This window comes from Thermobia domestica, chromosome 5 (assembly GCF_964235325.1).
Source record: "Thermobia domestica chromosome 5, izTheDome1.hap1.1, whole genome shotgun sequence".
Classification (NCBI taxonomy): Eukaryota; Metazoa; Arthropoda; class Insecta; order Zygentoma; family Lepismatidae; genus Thermobia; species Thermobia domestica.
Genome location: NC_137458.1, coordinates 239,164,590 through 239,180,601, shown reverse-complemented (window position 1 = coordinate 239,180,601; position 16,012 = coordinate 239,164,590). Strand labels below are relative to the sequence as shown.

Genomic DNA, 16,012 nt, shown 5'->3' with positions numbered 1-16,012 from the left:
TGATGTTAGAGATGCAGATTTAACCGTTTGGAATCTAACGGTGGCTCTTGCGTGAAGTGAGTGAGTGAGGTCAAGTAATCATCTGCCTCTGTTACTGCTCATCAGCAAAAGTTCTTGTAGCATATTTTGCGTTGCGGTCCGATTGTACGGTTCATTTAATCATAATTATAGTTTATTACCTCCGTTAGTCATCATCATACGAAATTAGACATATCAGTTGATATATACTAGGTATAGAGATAGATATAGATATATTGTTACGAGCTACGGGGGGGTTACAGGGTGGCGCGGCCCACCGGTTGTAAGCCGGCAGCCGATCATTAAGACAGCCGGCGGCACTTTGGGGGCTCCACCGTAACTAAGACGTGTGATAGAAACCACACAGTGTGTGTTCGTGCACAGCGTGAGCACACACTATTTTGCTTAAAACAATTTTCATCAAGAACCTTGCCTTGTACGGAGTTAGGAATTGTTTCCCTCTCTCTCTCTCTCTCTCTTCTCCAGCCAGACGGGGCTGCGATTAGTTAACATCCCGTATTTAATCTAAGATATTCCTATTCTTATAGATTCTCTGGTATGAAGTAAAGCTGAAAGAGAAAACGTATTGAAATCGTAGCTAAGATATTTATTGTTTATACCTGAATTTACCCAGTATTCGTTCTATGTAGGAGAAGTTCAATGAAGAGAGAAAATTCAGAATAGTAGAGTTTATTAAAAAAACAGAATAGTTATACAGAACGAGTACAAGAGAGGAAACATAATAGGATAAACACTAGATTCTTACAAGTGTCGTGATTACTTAGTCTAACAACGTTAAAGTATATTATTTACTCTTTGACTATTCCAAACGACTAAGTTGGAATACGTTCACGCTTCAATTGTTTCTGTAACTCGTTGTTCAAAATCGCGAAAAAGAGTGAAAATCATAAAAGAGAGAAGAAAAAGAAAACAAGTAAACAGAGGCGATTCAAACTAGACCAAAGAGACATAGTAGTTTGTCTGACCCAGGCTATGTGAAGGGCGAGGTCACCTGCCGATTCTAAATCCGATTTACATGTTACAGAAAAAAACTCAGCGCAGCGGCTAAGTTTAATCATACCTGACTAGTGTCGGAGACTACTTCGAGCACGTCTATTCGTCTTGAAAATCGATGAAAAAGTGATGACCGAAACTAATTAAGGCCGTTTTCGACTCCTTATATAGTACCTTTTTCAAGGTCGTCCTTGTATACACGACTCCAAAAGTGCATTACCACCTGCAATTCTCCCTTTCCTGCAATAGCAGGCAACCCAAAAAGCTCAGCGCTTGGGTTGGTTGCACATTCGAAAGGCGTTGGACCAAACCTCAATTTTGTTACAAATATATCAGTGTTGCAAACTGCAAATAAGAGAATAAAATAAATTGTTAAGACTTACCATTTTATTATCGTGATGGCAATGGATGACATAAAAGTTACAAAATCATCTTACCTAAGCAGTTCAAACAAGGTGAATGGTAAGAAACACACATAAGAGGAAAGCACTTTCTTTCCTTTTCCAAAAGAAAATCTCGTAAAAAAAGAAAAAGATTATATAATGTAAAGGTTTAGTATAAAAGCCTAACACCCCAAAACAAACATCCACACGACACAGAAAGAGAGAGAAACACAATAAGGAACACCAATGGCTTAGCTGACTAGCGGGCCTCTCATACAAGATAAAGAGATGGAACCCTAGTTGTAAACCTAATTGTTATAATAATAATAATAATAATAATAATAATAATAATAATAATAATAATAATAATAATAATAATAATAATTATTATTATTATTATTATTATTATTATTATTATTATTATTATTATTATTATTAAAAATCGTCTACTTTCCCAATCTCTGACCTACCTAAGAGCATGTCTGTATATAGCGGTCATGTGAGTACCTTTTGTCAATGAGTGGCCCTAAAGGTAAAAGGGATGCAAATCTCTGAGAGAGAGGAACAAAAAACTTTCTTATGATAAATTCTAGGGGAAAGTTCGAGGAATTGCTTTTGACGGGTGCTTTCTTGTTTTTCGGGGACAGAAAATTGTATCGGCTAAGAAATTACAGTATATAATATTGCAAATTTGCAAGTGCATTTATTTACAATGCAATTTGAGGTAATAAAGAAATTGAGGACTTCGGGACAAACGACTTGTCAAGTCCAAAAAGTGAAACTATAAAGGAGATAGCTTCACAAGGATTTCTATTCATCTGATTTTCTTCAAACTTGGCACATATATACTAGACCGAAAATAAATGCAAACATGTTTTTTTTTTTGTTTCTTTCGGAGAACAGGTTAAAGGAGGCAAAGGGTCCCTTTTAAAAAAAAGGGTACCTTTGATTTAAAAGGACCAAATTAAAGGAACGATACTCTGCCGATGCAAAGATGACTTCAAAGTACAAAATACGGGTTTTGAAGTTTTTCACAGAGAAGTTTTGCAGAGGCAATGCTCCTTCGAAATGAGAAAGGACTCCGAACAATCTTTATGGAAATTGGATTTCGGTGGAATTGCTTGGAACCGTGTTATGTTGTAGATATTATGTTCCTGAGAAAAAGTCTCAATGGACACAACCAAAAATCGTTGGCCGTTTGGCCACCATGAGGCCACTTTCTTAAAAAAAGCCGAAGAAAACGACATTCGAGATTTTGGACAAAAATACTAAAACCGTGATGTTGTAGATATTGTGATTCGGAAAAGGTCCTAATGGCCATAACCACCAAACACTGATATTTGGCCACTACAGGGCTACTTTTTTGAAAACAGCCAAACATAGTGATATTCTGGATTTCAATGAAAATCAGTAAAACTGTGATGGGTTGTAGATGTTGTGATCCTGAGAAAAAGTCTCAATAAGCACAACCACCAATCACTGACCGTTTGGTAACTACAGAGCCACATTTTTGCCAACAGCAGAACTTAACGTTATTTTGGATTTCATAGCAAGTGCTTGAAATTGTGATATTTTGTAGATATTGTGATTCTGAGAAAAGGTCTTAATGAGCACAACCACTAATCACTGATCGTTTGGCCACCACGAGGCCACTATTTTGAAAGTAACCGAAGATGGCGATGTTCTTGATTTCGGTAAAAATGACTAAAACTGTGATATGTTGTAGATATTGTGATTCTGAGAAAATGTCCTAATGGGCACAACCAATAATTACTGACCGTTAGGCCACTTTTTGAAAGTAACGGAACATGGTGATGTTCTGGATTTCGGTAAAAATGACTGAAACTGTGATATGTTGTAGATGTGGTGATTCTAAGAAAAAGTCTTAATAGGCACAACCATTAATCATTGACCTTTGGCCCCTACAGGGCGACTTATTTGAATGTAACGGAACATGGTGATGTTCTGAATATCGGTAAAAATGACTGAAACTGTGAAATGTTGTAGATGTGGTGATTCTAAGAAAAGGTCTTAATAGGCACAACCATTAGTCACTGACCTTTGGCCACAACCAGGCCCCTTTCTTGAAAGTAACCGAAAATATTGATGGCCTGTATTTCGGTAAAATTGACTGAAATTGTGACATGTTGTAACCATTCTGATTGTGAGAAAAAGTCTTAATGGGCACAGCCAATAATCACTGGCCGTTTGGACACTACGAGGGCACTTTTTTGAAAGTAACGGAACATGGTGATGTTCTGGATTTCGGTAAAAATGACTGAAACTGTGATATGTTGTAGATGTGGTGATTCTGAGAAAATGTCCTAATGGGCACAACCAATAATTACCGACCGTTTGGCCACTACAGGGCCACGGTGATGTTCTGGATTTCGGTAAAAATGACTGAAACTGTGATATGTTGTAGATCTTCTGATTCCGAGAAAAGGTCTCAATGGGCACACCCACTAATCACTGACCGTTTGGCAACAACCAGGCCACTTTCTTGAAAGTAACCGAAGATGGTGATGTTCTGGATTTCGGTAAAAATTACTGAAACTGTAATATGTTGTAGATCTTGTGATTCTGAGAAAATGTCCTAATGAGCACAACCAATAAATACTGAGCGTTTGGCCATTACCGGGCCACTTTCTTGAAAGTAACGGAACATGGTGTTGTTCTAGATTTCGATAGAAATGACTGAAACTGTGATATATTGTAGATATTGTGATTCTGAGAAAATGTCCTAATAGGCACAACCAATAAATACTGAGCGTTTGGCCATTACAGGGCCACTTTTTTTAAAGTAACGGAACATGGTGATGTTCTGGATTTAGGTAAAAATGACTGAAACTTTAAAATGTTATAGATCTTGTGATTCCACGAAAAGGTCTCCATGGGCACACAAACTAATCACTGACCTTTGGCCACAACCAGGCCACTTTCTTGAAAGTAACCGAAGATGGTGATGTTCTGGATTTCGGTAAAAATGACTGAAACTGTGATATGTTGTCGATCTTGTGATTCTGAGAAAAGGACACAACCACTAATCACTGACCGTTTGGCCGCTACAGGGCCACTTTTTGGAAAGTAATCCAAAATATTGATTTTCTGGATTTCATTAAAAATGACTGAAACTGTGATGTGTTGTAGATATTGTGATTCTGAGAAAATGTCCTAATGGGCACAACCAATAATTACTGACCATTTGGCCACTACCGGGCCACTTTCTTGAAATAACGGAACATAGTGATGTTCTGGATTTCGATAGAAATGACTGAAACTGTGATATGTTGTAGTGATGTTCTGGATTTCGATAGAAATGACTGAAACTGTGATATGTTGTAGATCTTTTGATTCCGAGAAAAGGTCTCAATAGTCACACATACTACTCAGTTTCCGTTTGGCCATTACAGGCCACTATCTTGAAAGTAACCGAAAATGTTGATGTCCTGGATTTCGGTAAAAATGACTGAAACTGTGATATGTTGTAGATTGCTGATTCTGAGGGAAGGTCCTAATAGGCACAACCACTAATCGCTGGCCGTTTGGACACTACGAGACCACATTTTTGAAAGTAATCTAAAATGGTGATGTTCTGGAATTAGGTAAAATGACTAAAACTGTGAGATGTTGTAGATATTGTGATTATGAGAAAATGTCCTAATGGGAACAACCAAAAAATTACTGACCGTTTAGCCACAACCAGGCCAATTGAAAGTAACCAAAGATGGTGACATTCTAGATTTCGGTAAAAATGACTGAAACTGTGATATGTTGTAGATATTGTGATTCTGAGAAAAGGATATAATAGGCACAACCACTACTCACTGACCGTTTCGCCACTACAGGGCCAATTTTGGAAAGTAATCGAAAATGTTGATTTTCTGGATTTCGGTAAAAATGACTGAAACTGTGATATGTTGTAGATATTGTGATCCTGAGAAAAGGATTTAATAGGCACAACCACTAATCACTGATCGTTTCCATACTACAGGGCTACTTTTTTGAAAGTAACGGAACATGGTGATGTTCTGGATTTCTTAAAAAAATAACTGAAACTGTGATATGTTGTAGATCTTGAGATTCCGAGAAAAGGACTCAATGGGCACACCCACTAATCACTGACCGTTTGGCCACAACCAGGCCACTTTCTTGAAAGTAAGCGAGGATGGTGATGTTCTGGATTTCGGTAAAAATGACTGAAACTGTGATATGTTGTAGATATTGTAATTCTGAGAAAATGGTACAACACCTAATCAGTAACCGTTTGGCCACTACAGGGCCACTTTTTGGATAGTAATCGAAAATGTTGATGTTCTAGATTTCTGTAAAAATGTCTGGAACTGTGATATATTGTAGATCTTGTGATTCCGAGAAAAGGTCTGAATGGGCATACCCACTAATCACTGACAGTTTGGCCATTACAGGGCCACTTTTTTAAAGTAACGGAACATGGTGATGTTCTGGATTTAGGTACAAATGACTGAAAAGTGATATGTTTTAGATCTTGTAAGGTCTCCATGGGCACACAAACTCATCACTGACCTTTGGCCACAACCAGGCCACTTTCTTGAAAGTAATCGAAGATGATGTTCTGGATTTCGAAAAAATAAAACTCTGATATGTTGTAGATCTTGTGATTCTGAGAAAAGGGCACAACCACTAATCACTCAACGTTTGGCCACTACAGGGCCACTTTTTGGAAAGTAATCGAATATGTTGATTTTCTGGATTTCGCTAAAAATGACTGAAACTGTGATATGTTGTAGATATTGTGATTCTGAGAAAATGTCCTAATGGGCACAACTAATAATTACTGACCGTTTGGCCACTACCGGGCCACTTTCTTGAAAGTAACGGAACATGGTGTTGTCCTGGATTTCGACAGAAGTGACTGAAACTGTGATATGTTGTAAATCTTGTGATTCTGAGAAAAGGTCTTAATGGGCACACACACTAATCAATTTCCGTTTGGCCATTACAGGCCACTTTCTTGAAAGTAACTGAAAATGTTGATGTCCTGGATTTCAGTAAAAATGACTGAAACTGTGATATGTTGTAGATAATGTGATTCTGAGAGAAAGTCTTAATGGGCACAGCCAATAATCACTGGCCGTTTGGACACTACGAGATGACTTTTTGGATAGTAATCGAAAATGTTGATGTTCTGGATTTCGGTAAAAATGACTGAAACTGTGCTATGTTGTAGATATTGTGATTCTGAGAAAATGTCCTAATGGGCACAACTAATAATTACTGACCGTTTGGCCACTACCGGGCCACTTTCTTGAAAGTAACGGAACATGGTGATGTTCTGGATTTCGACAGAAGTGACTGTAACTGTGATATGTTGTAAATCTTGTGATTCTGAGAAAAGATCTTAATGGGCACACACTAATCAATTTCCGTTTGGCCATTACAGGCCACTTTCTTGAAAGTAACTGAAAATGTTGATGTCCTGGATTTCAGTAAAAATGACTGAAACTGTGATATGTTGTAGATAATGTGATTCTGAGAGAAAGTCTTAATGGGCACAGCCAATAATCACTGGCCGTTTGGACACTACGAGATGACTATTTTGAAAGTAAGCTAAAATGGTGATGTTCTGCATTTAGGTAAAAATGACTGAAACTGTGATATGTTGTAGATATTGTGATTCTGAGAAAATGTTCTAATGGGTACAACCAATAATTACTGACCGTTTGGCCACAACCAGGCCACTTGAAAGTAACCAAAGATGGTGATATTCTGGATTTCGGTAAAAATGACTGAAACTGTGATATGTTGTAGATATTGTGATTCTGAGAAAAGGATTTAATAGGCACAACCAATACTCACTGACCGTTTCGCCACTAAAGGGCCAATTTTGGAAAGTAATCGAAAATGTTGATGTTCTGGATTTCGGTAAAAATGACTGAAATAATGGAGTGTCAGTGGGTCAATTGGATTAAGATTTTTAAGTGGGTTGTGGGTCAACAGGATATGACTCACTGCGACACACAACCCACCGTGACCCACTTTGACCAAACAATCCGTTCTGACCCACGCTGACCCACCGAACTACTGTGACTCACCAACCCATTCTGCTCAGTGCATTGTAGACAGCTTCTTCTGAGCACTGGTGAATTTGTCTACGTTTACTTTCAAGGCCTTCTTTTTTCTTCTTTTTCACTTGTTTCTATTGAAGAAAGAACTTCAGGCACTCTTGCAGAACTTTAGGAAATTGATCATATTTGCAATTGTAATAATAGCAATAGGACTTACTTCTTGACTTTTCAGACACAGCCTAATAGTTTTTAGAGGAGCTAACTACTTGTTTTATTTTGAATCATCTATAATGTATGAATTATTATATAAAAATTTAATATAACTATGTATGTGTGATCATCAACATCATTGTCAACTGAAATTACATTTGACATATACATAGTTAAGCCCTAATCTCAATATCATTTTTTAAAACTCCCTTTTGTTGGGGGGGGGGGCATTTTCTATATATAGGATTGATTTCTAAAAATAATCGAAAACGATCGATATTAGTTGACTGCCTAATATTGATATTATACAGTCCTTGATATGAACCACCGTGACTGCCATGATATAAATTTAACTTCAACTGCTTCTTCAATGTTCTTCTTCTTTTTAGTTTTTACTTTCTATGGCTAGAGTCGAGGGTGAAAAAAGATATGCTATTCAGAAAATGCTGTTTACAATGCAGTGAGCAGAGTGGGTCATAGTGGGTGATGGGTCGCAGTGGGTCACGGTGGGTGGTGGGTCACATGCTGTTGACCCACGTCCCACTCAGAAAACTCGACCCACTGACCCACTAACCCACTCACCCACTTCAACTCTGGTTAACGTTTCGGCGTCTGAAGTAAACAAGTTCTGCCAGGGGAACTTTCTTCTTTCAAAATGTATTTTTATATGTTCATATTTATTATTATTATTAATTATTTTCTTGTATTTTTTCCTACATTATCTTAGATTAGTGACCGCGGTTTAGGATAGATTATGTAAAGTCAAATACGGTTATGTATGTTTACATTTTCGTCTTTCTTTCAAAATGCACTCCTATCTGTTCACGTAGTCCAAACGTAGGCATACACCTCTGTATTGATCAACTATAACATTCTAGTGCATGAGTTGATTTGCTTCGGCTCTTCTGAGCTTAAGATGTAAGTAAAAACATATTAAGAACAAATAATAAAGAAACTAAGTCTACCTGATGGATAAAAATAAGAAATTATATAAAATGCAATGAGCTGATCAGTACGGTACTGTATACGTACTTTTGGGCCACCTTGTATATTATTAATAATTTATTTCTTGCATTTAATAATAACTAGCTGAAAATAACCACTTTCTGCGTGGGTCAGATAAAATATCTATGTAAACAAACTGAACAACGAAACGAAAATATATCGGTAATTTTCTACTACTTTTACATATCGCGGGAAACGCCCCTTGAGACCCCCTGGTTCAAAATTTAAAAAGAACGCCTCTGGCTCCCAAGCGATGGGAGCTGTATTTAGAATTCAACGCCTCTGGAAGAATCACCATTCATCTCAGCGACCGTGAAAACAGGATTTGATACTAATATAGGTCATTTTGAGTATTTTTACGTGTTTCTGTACATCTCCCCCTCCCGGTGACCCCGGCCCGCACGCAATGGTAGCTGATTTTGAAAGTCATCGCTAATTGAAGTGTCACCATTGATCTCAGTGACCGTGAAAACTATGAATTCGACACAAATATCGGCAATTTTCTAATATTATTACATGTCTTGGTAAACGTCCCCCTCCCCTGAGACCCCTGGTTCGATTTTTTTTTTTAAATAAAAACCACTTGGTCCTGGTCTGGGGCCTGGACAAAAGTATCCGTTATTAAAATTTAGTAACTTTTTGTCAACTCGTCTGATCCCCAGGCCGCACACAGACAGACACACAAGCAAACTCGAACAAATAGAACAAACAGCGTTCTTTCGCATATAATGTTGTTGCTTCCACCCAGCCTAAGTGCCGGAGGGCTTCTTTTATAAGTAAACACGTCTATTGAATCTGCCTCTTCTATCGAAGTAATGGGTCGCGTGTAGTGCTAGTATTAGCTACTTTGTTGTTATTGACCTTGAAGAACTAACAAATGGTTTCACATCAAGTCACAAGTCGTTTTGGTCCGTGAAGTTGATATACAGTAGAAATGACCTATGCATTACTCACCCGGTGTGAAATAGAAATATTATGTTGGTTTTATCTGAACACCCACAAATCTGTTATAGCAAGAGGTCTTTCCACAACTACTTCCAATCTAGATTAAATTTCACGGCTAACTTTTTGAATCATACACAAGAGTATCATTGATATGTTAGTGTTAATAATATTTATTTATACTACCAAACTGTGCTGTGCATAAAGTCGGAAATCTTATAGAGTGGTTTCATCCGTGTCTCTGTTGACAGATACCAAAGCAAAGACAGAAAGTGATATAGAGACAGGGGCGGATCCTAGGGAGGGGGGCGATCGGGGCAATCGCCCCCCCCCCCCAGAAGAGGAAACTTTCTTATTTTTTATATATAAATAAAATTCATCCCAGAGTTTGAAACCCTTAAAAGTAGCATTATGACAACCCACCGCCCCCCCCAGAAGTCGGTCCTGGATCCGCCCCTGTATAGAGAAATGGTTTTCTGCTATTGATTCTTCATCCAATGAATAGAATAGGTTCCATCTCATCCGTTAACTTTATATTGAACCCAGAAGTGGTTCAAATTAGCAATTTCCGGTTCTAACATTTAACCCATAGATGAAAACGGTAACATACATGAAAACTTTTTTTTTTTTTTTTTTTTGTAAACGATTGCGCGTGTATAGGCAACATATCATGGTCATTTACAATCTCTACTAAAATTGAAAATGGTTTAAATTTATTATTACTTCCGGTTTCAAAAACAGTTTCAACTTTCATCGTCATAGCATAAAACGGTAACATAGCGAGAACTGATTTTTGAAAACGAGTTATCATCTAGAGTCAACATCATGGGTACACAAAATATTCTACCGAAATTATAAATGGTTGAAATTTACTATTACTTCCGGTTTCAATTTCCAATTTCCGCCTAATAGAAATAGTAAATGCTTCAAGATGTGGTCTTTTGCAATTAATTCAGTATCCAAAGAATACATTTTATTTCCTCCGTTAACCTTCTACTCAAACCGGAATTGCTTCAAATTAGCCATTTGCAATTTCAACGTTTCTCGATATATAAAGAAAATGATAACGGATAGTGAGAAGTGGTTTCTGCAAACGATGTGGAGTCTAAAGACAAATATCTACAATACTAAATTCGGCTGTAGTTAGAATTTATTATAACTTCTGGTTTCAATAACGGTTTCAACGTTTATCGCTATAGAATGAAAACGGCAGCAGATAGCTAGAAACAGTTTAAAGCAAACGATTCAGCCTCTCAACAAACATATCGTTACTATCCATATAACTCTACTAAAACTGGAGATTATTCAAATTTACTAGTACTTCCTGTTCCAATACTGATTTCCGTAGAGCAAAAATGGTAAAAGATATTAAAAAATGGCTTTTTGCAATCGATTCATCGTCTCAAGAATAGCCTCCTCCATCTCCGTGGCAGCTTTGATCAAAGCAGAATTTGTTAAAATTAGCCATATTATGTTTGAACGTTCCTCGCCATAGAGCAAAAACAGTAACAGATAGAACATTTTTGTCCAAACGATTTACCGTCTCTAGGCAACATACCATAATTATTGTCAACACCCTACCGGAACAGGAAGTGGTTCAAATTAACTATTACTTCCTATCTCAATTCTTTTTTCCATAGATCAAAACAATAGGAGATATCAGGATACGTCTTTTTTTTTTTTTTTTACGATCAACAGGAAGTGGTTCCAATTAACTATCATTTCCTATTTCAATTCTTGTTTGCAGGAATCAAAACAATAGGAGATATCAAGATACGGCTTTTTTAAATATATCAGAGTCGTAAGGAAATGTTCCTCCAAGAATTCAGCATCCCAAGAATACTTTCCACCGATTCCTATTCAAAAAAGAAGTAGCTGAAGTTAGCCAAGCTCGGTTTCAACGTGTATTGCTACATTTTTAATCTATGACTAAGAGTTTCAACTTGTTGCATATATTAGAGGAGTTACCAGTACCAATACCAAACTAAAAGAAGTGAGTATCGTTTCACAGTATGAAACGAAGATTTCCAAACAATATGAATTCAATAGTGAAACTTGAAGTAGTGTTATCATGTCACAAAGGAAAATTTACGTTTTTCGCGGGATAGTGTGTTTCTATCACCTCTCGATTTAATTAAATGTTTTAAAGAACCAATCCCTAACCATAAATCGATAAACGTATTACCTCTCGTTTTGCAGCTCAGACAAGATACGATAGAAATATCGTAAACCTTAATAGAAAGACAAAACAGCTACGTTCTTTTACAAGCTTGAAACTTACGAATATTAGCAGTATATATTTACAGAATAGGGAGTTTCTGCTACGTTATTCCGTAGTTCATTGGATCCGTACAGAACTACCACTCAGATGCTATGTGAGCTTTGTGGTGGATAAATACCGTGTGCGTGGGAGTTTCCGGGGTGGTCCCGCTTCCTCCCACTGTTTTCGTTCCACCAATTCATCCCATCATCATCCATACAGCCTGAGCCGTAGTTACCTAAAGAACGTATGACAAAGTGAAGTACTTGACCTACTAAGTAGAATTTGGTACGCTACCTTTAGACCACGGAGGCCAAAACCGTGAACTGGCGTGCTCATAAGATCAGTGCAATTTGTAGTTATGTTCAATTAGCAAGCCAAATACCAAATGATGTTACATGTTCCTGTATTCTTTATATCATAGTATGATACTACAAATATAACAAAATATTATGATAAAATAAATCACCAAGACGCCAGGGCGGATTAGGTGTTCCTGGAACGATGGCTCAGTGATTGAGCGTTCACCACTGGTGGATGGGGTCCCTGGTTTGATTCCAGGTCTCGCCAAATGAAATTTGTGGTGGACAAACACCGTGTGGGGGGGTGCTCGACGTTCTCCCGTTTCCTCCCACTTTATCAATTCCACCATTTCATTTCATTTATTCCACCATCATCACCGTCTCCTTTAGCCTAGCCGGCATAACTGTGGGACGTAAAACTCAAAGATTTCATTTGCATTGTTTTGTTTTCGTATTACTAGTAATAGCAGTAGTGGTATTCGCTGTCGTATTAGTATAGTAATAAGTAGTAGCAGTAGTTGTAATAGTAACAGTAGTAGCAGTGGCGGCAATAGTGGAATTAGCACTAGCATTCGTAATCGCAATAGTAATAATAGTATTAGCAGTAGTAGTTGTAGTATTAGTATCACATACGGTGTAGAAGTTTTACATATCTTCTCTGTTACTTGTAATGCATTAATGAGTGTAGTATAAGACTTTTACGTCCATGAGCTGTATTATTGTATAATAAACATGGCTGGACAGAGCAAGCACAAATAACAAATAGACAGACAGTATAGGGATATAGAAAACAAACCTTGGGTAACTTTTCACACGATTTTCCTATTTGAGAAGGACAAATAGACAGTGCAATATTATGACGACATATTTCTCATTTTCCATTACATATTGAAGGATTGACTTGATTTATCAACTTGGTTGTTCTCAGGCCGGTTACGCCCGGCCCGTTTAGAGCCCGGCTCCTTTGTGCCCGGCCAGTTTAGAGTCCGGCCCATTCTCTGCCCGGCTCGAGTTCGGGCCGGATCGGGTCGAGACGGACACAGAATACAGATCCATCCGGGCCGTCTTCGGACCTGGCTTTGCAGGGCTCTGGTCTACAGACACACGGATAAAACCGTTTTATAAGACTTCCAGCATTTATGCACAGCATAGGTTTGAAGGTCATTTCTATATTAACTTCATGAATTAAAGGGAACTTGTATTCCTCGAAAGGCATTTGTTGGTCCTTCAAGGTCAATCGAACAATGAAAAAACTGATACTAGAAGTATTTTAACACGCCACTCACTACAACGATATAACAGAATGCTGCCTCCGGCTGTTAATAAAAGGCTTAACTAGCTGGAACTCGCTAGTACAGGAGCAACGTTATATGCCAAACAACGTTGTACTGTGTAAGAAATGCTAGGGGTTGTTCTGTCTATGTGCGCCGCCTCCTCGGTGTTCCCTGGTTAAAGCACTCACACAAATAATCTTGTCAGGGCGCTGCAGGCAAGATTTTTAGTTTCGAAACATAATAAACATAATAAAATAATTATTTCTCGCTTGACACTATTAAAAAATAAACAATTAAAACATAGAGATGGGAGTTAAAATTTCTAACCTCTAAAACATAATTGATTGTTTCAAGTGTGTTTTTGCAAAAGCAACCAAGGAACACACTAAGTTAGTCACTTTATTATTTATGTCCACAACAAAATCCTTGCAGGGGGCGCGGTGGCTCAGTGGTAGAATATTCAACTCTGGTGCTTGGGGTCCCGGGTTCGATCACAGTCCCCGCCAAGTGAACCTTGTGGTGGGCAAACACCGTGCTCGTGGGTTTTCTCGGGGTACTACCGTTTCCTACCACTTTCTTCATTCCACCATTTCATTCATCTCTCATCATCACCGTCTCCTTTAGCCTAACCGGCATAACCGTGGGACGCAAGACTCAAAGATTTCATTTTCAAAATCCTTGCAAGTTCTTTTTGCAATACCATTAAAATTATTTTTTTTATGATGATATTTTCATTTTAATTTGTATGAATGTAGTATTTTCTTTTAGTAACGTTTGATAATATCACCTCTTGTACTCATTGTGCATCATGTAAGTTGTTGAAAATATACACTAAATACCACGATTATATATGTTGGGAATATGCATTACAGGAATTAAACTTGAACCCGGGTTTCAACCTGTTTCTTTACGTTTAAGTCAGCCGTGTTACCGACTGAGCTAGGACAGTCCCAACTTATCCTTATATTACCGGTATATTTTACTTTATCACAGCACAGCCCTTTATGACAGTATTCATAAAAGATTTTAACTAAAAAGAAATCAATGAAAAAAAATCGAGACTCCCCTGAAAACATATAACTCGTCCCGCCATTTATATGCACCCACATACATTTTGGAAAGTCGGCGCCGTTGGTTCTATCTGTTGTGTTTGAAATCAGTGTTTCTTTCAGAAACTATGTTCCGGGGGCGGGGCACACTTCGTATTCCGGGGGCACTATCGATAACTTTCTAGTTTTTATTATATTATAGATGTATTATTTTGGTCTCTTCCGGGGGGCACTCTCAGAGCTCCTGGCGGGCAGTACCCCTAAAAACACTTCTGGAAGAAGCACTGTTTGAAATACACCTAATCTAATATAAATAAAATAAAAAGTTTGTTTGTGTGTCTGTCTGTCTGTATGTATGTATCTGTGTGCTGCCTGGAGACCAGACAAGAGGACCGAGAGTTACCAAATTTTGATCTTTTGTACCTTGGCCCAGGTTCCGGATCAAGACGAAGCGTTTTTTTTAAATCGAACCAGGAAGTCTCAGGAGACGTTTACAGGGACATGTAAAAGTAGTAGAAGATAACCGATATTAGTGTCGAATTCAAAGTTTTGGCGGTCGCCGAGATCAATGGTGAAACTCCGATTGCATTAACTTCCAAATTAACCCCACTTAGTTGAGGGTCGGGGTACCGGAGATGATAACTGACATGTAAAAATAATCCAAAATGACCGATATTAATGTCAAATCCAAAGTTTTCGCACTCGCTGAAATCAACGGTGATACTATAGAGGCGTTGACTTCCAAATACTGCCACCATGCGAATAATGGGTTTTTCTGATAGTTATTAATAAATGCAAGAAATAAATTATTAATAATAAATGGGAACAGATAGGAATGCATTTTGAAAGAAAGAAACGAAATTGTAAACATACATAACCATGTCTGACTTTACATAATCTATCCTAAACCACGATCACTAATCTAACAAGAAGAAAGTAGACTTTGGTAAATTAACTTCGGGGTCATTTTTCGCGAGGTAGTATTGCACATTTAAAATATGAATATTTAGGGATGCGCACGAGTCGAGACATGTTTCGAATCTGGACTGAAATTCGAGTTGACACACTTTGTAAAATTCGAGACGAGTCAAGACAAATTTATTTCTCGACTCTAATTTTCGAGCCGAGACACGAGTCGAGTCGAGACTTTTCGTAAAAATCTCGACTCGACTCGAATGTGTCGAAAATCTTTCTATAATTTTAAATATTATTTTGAAGAAAGTATTCAGTCAGAAACAGCCTTGAAACCAATTCCAGTATTTATTACTTTAGAAAGGTACCGAACGCATAAACTTAATGGTTAATCTTTCGAAATCAAGATTTAATTTTCAGCTCAATTCCGTTAATTAAAACTAATAATTAATGTCGTGATATTTGATTGTACTTCAAATATAATAATAATAATAATAATAATAATAATAATAATAATAATAATAATAATAATAATAATAATAATAATAATAATAATAATAATAATAATAATGCTCTGGGGGACATACACGTGAGCA

At 37.5% G+C, this 16,012-nt stretch overlaps 1 protein-coding gene across 1 annotated transcript in view; it reads right to left on the bottom strand.

Annotated features, from left to right (window-relative positions):
• The window catches only part of LOC145686484 (pyridoxal kinase-like), a 102,578-nt gene that overhangs the window by 50,550 nt on the left and 36,016 nt on the right, over positions 1-16,012 (bottom strand). The window lies entirely within an intron of this gene.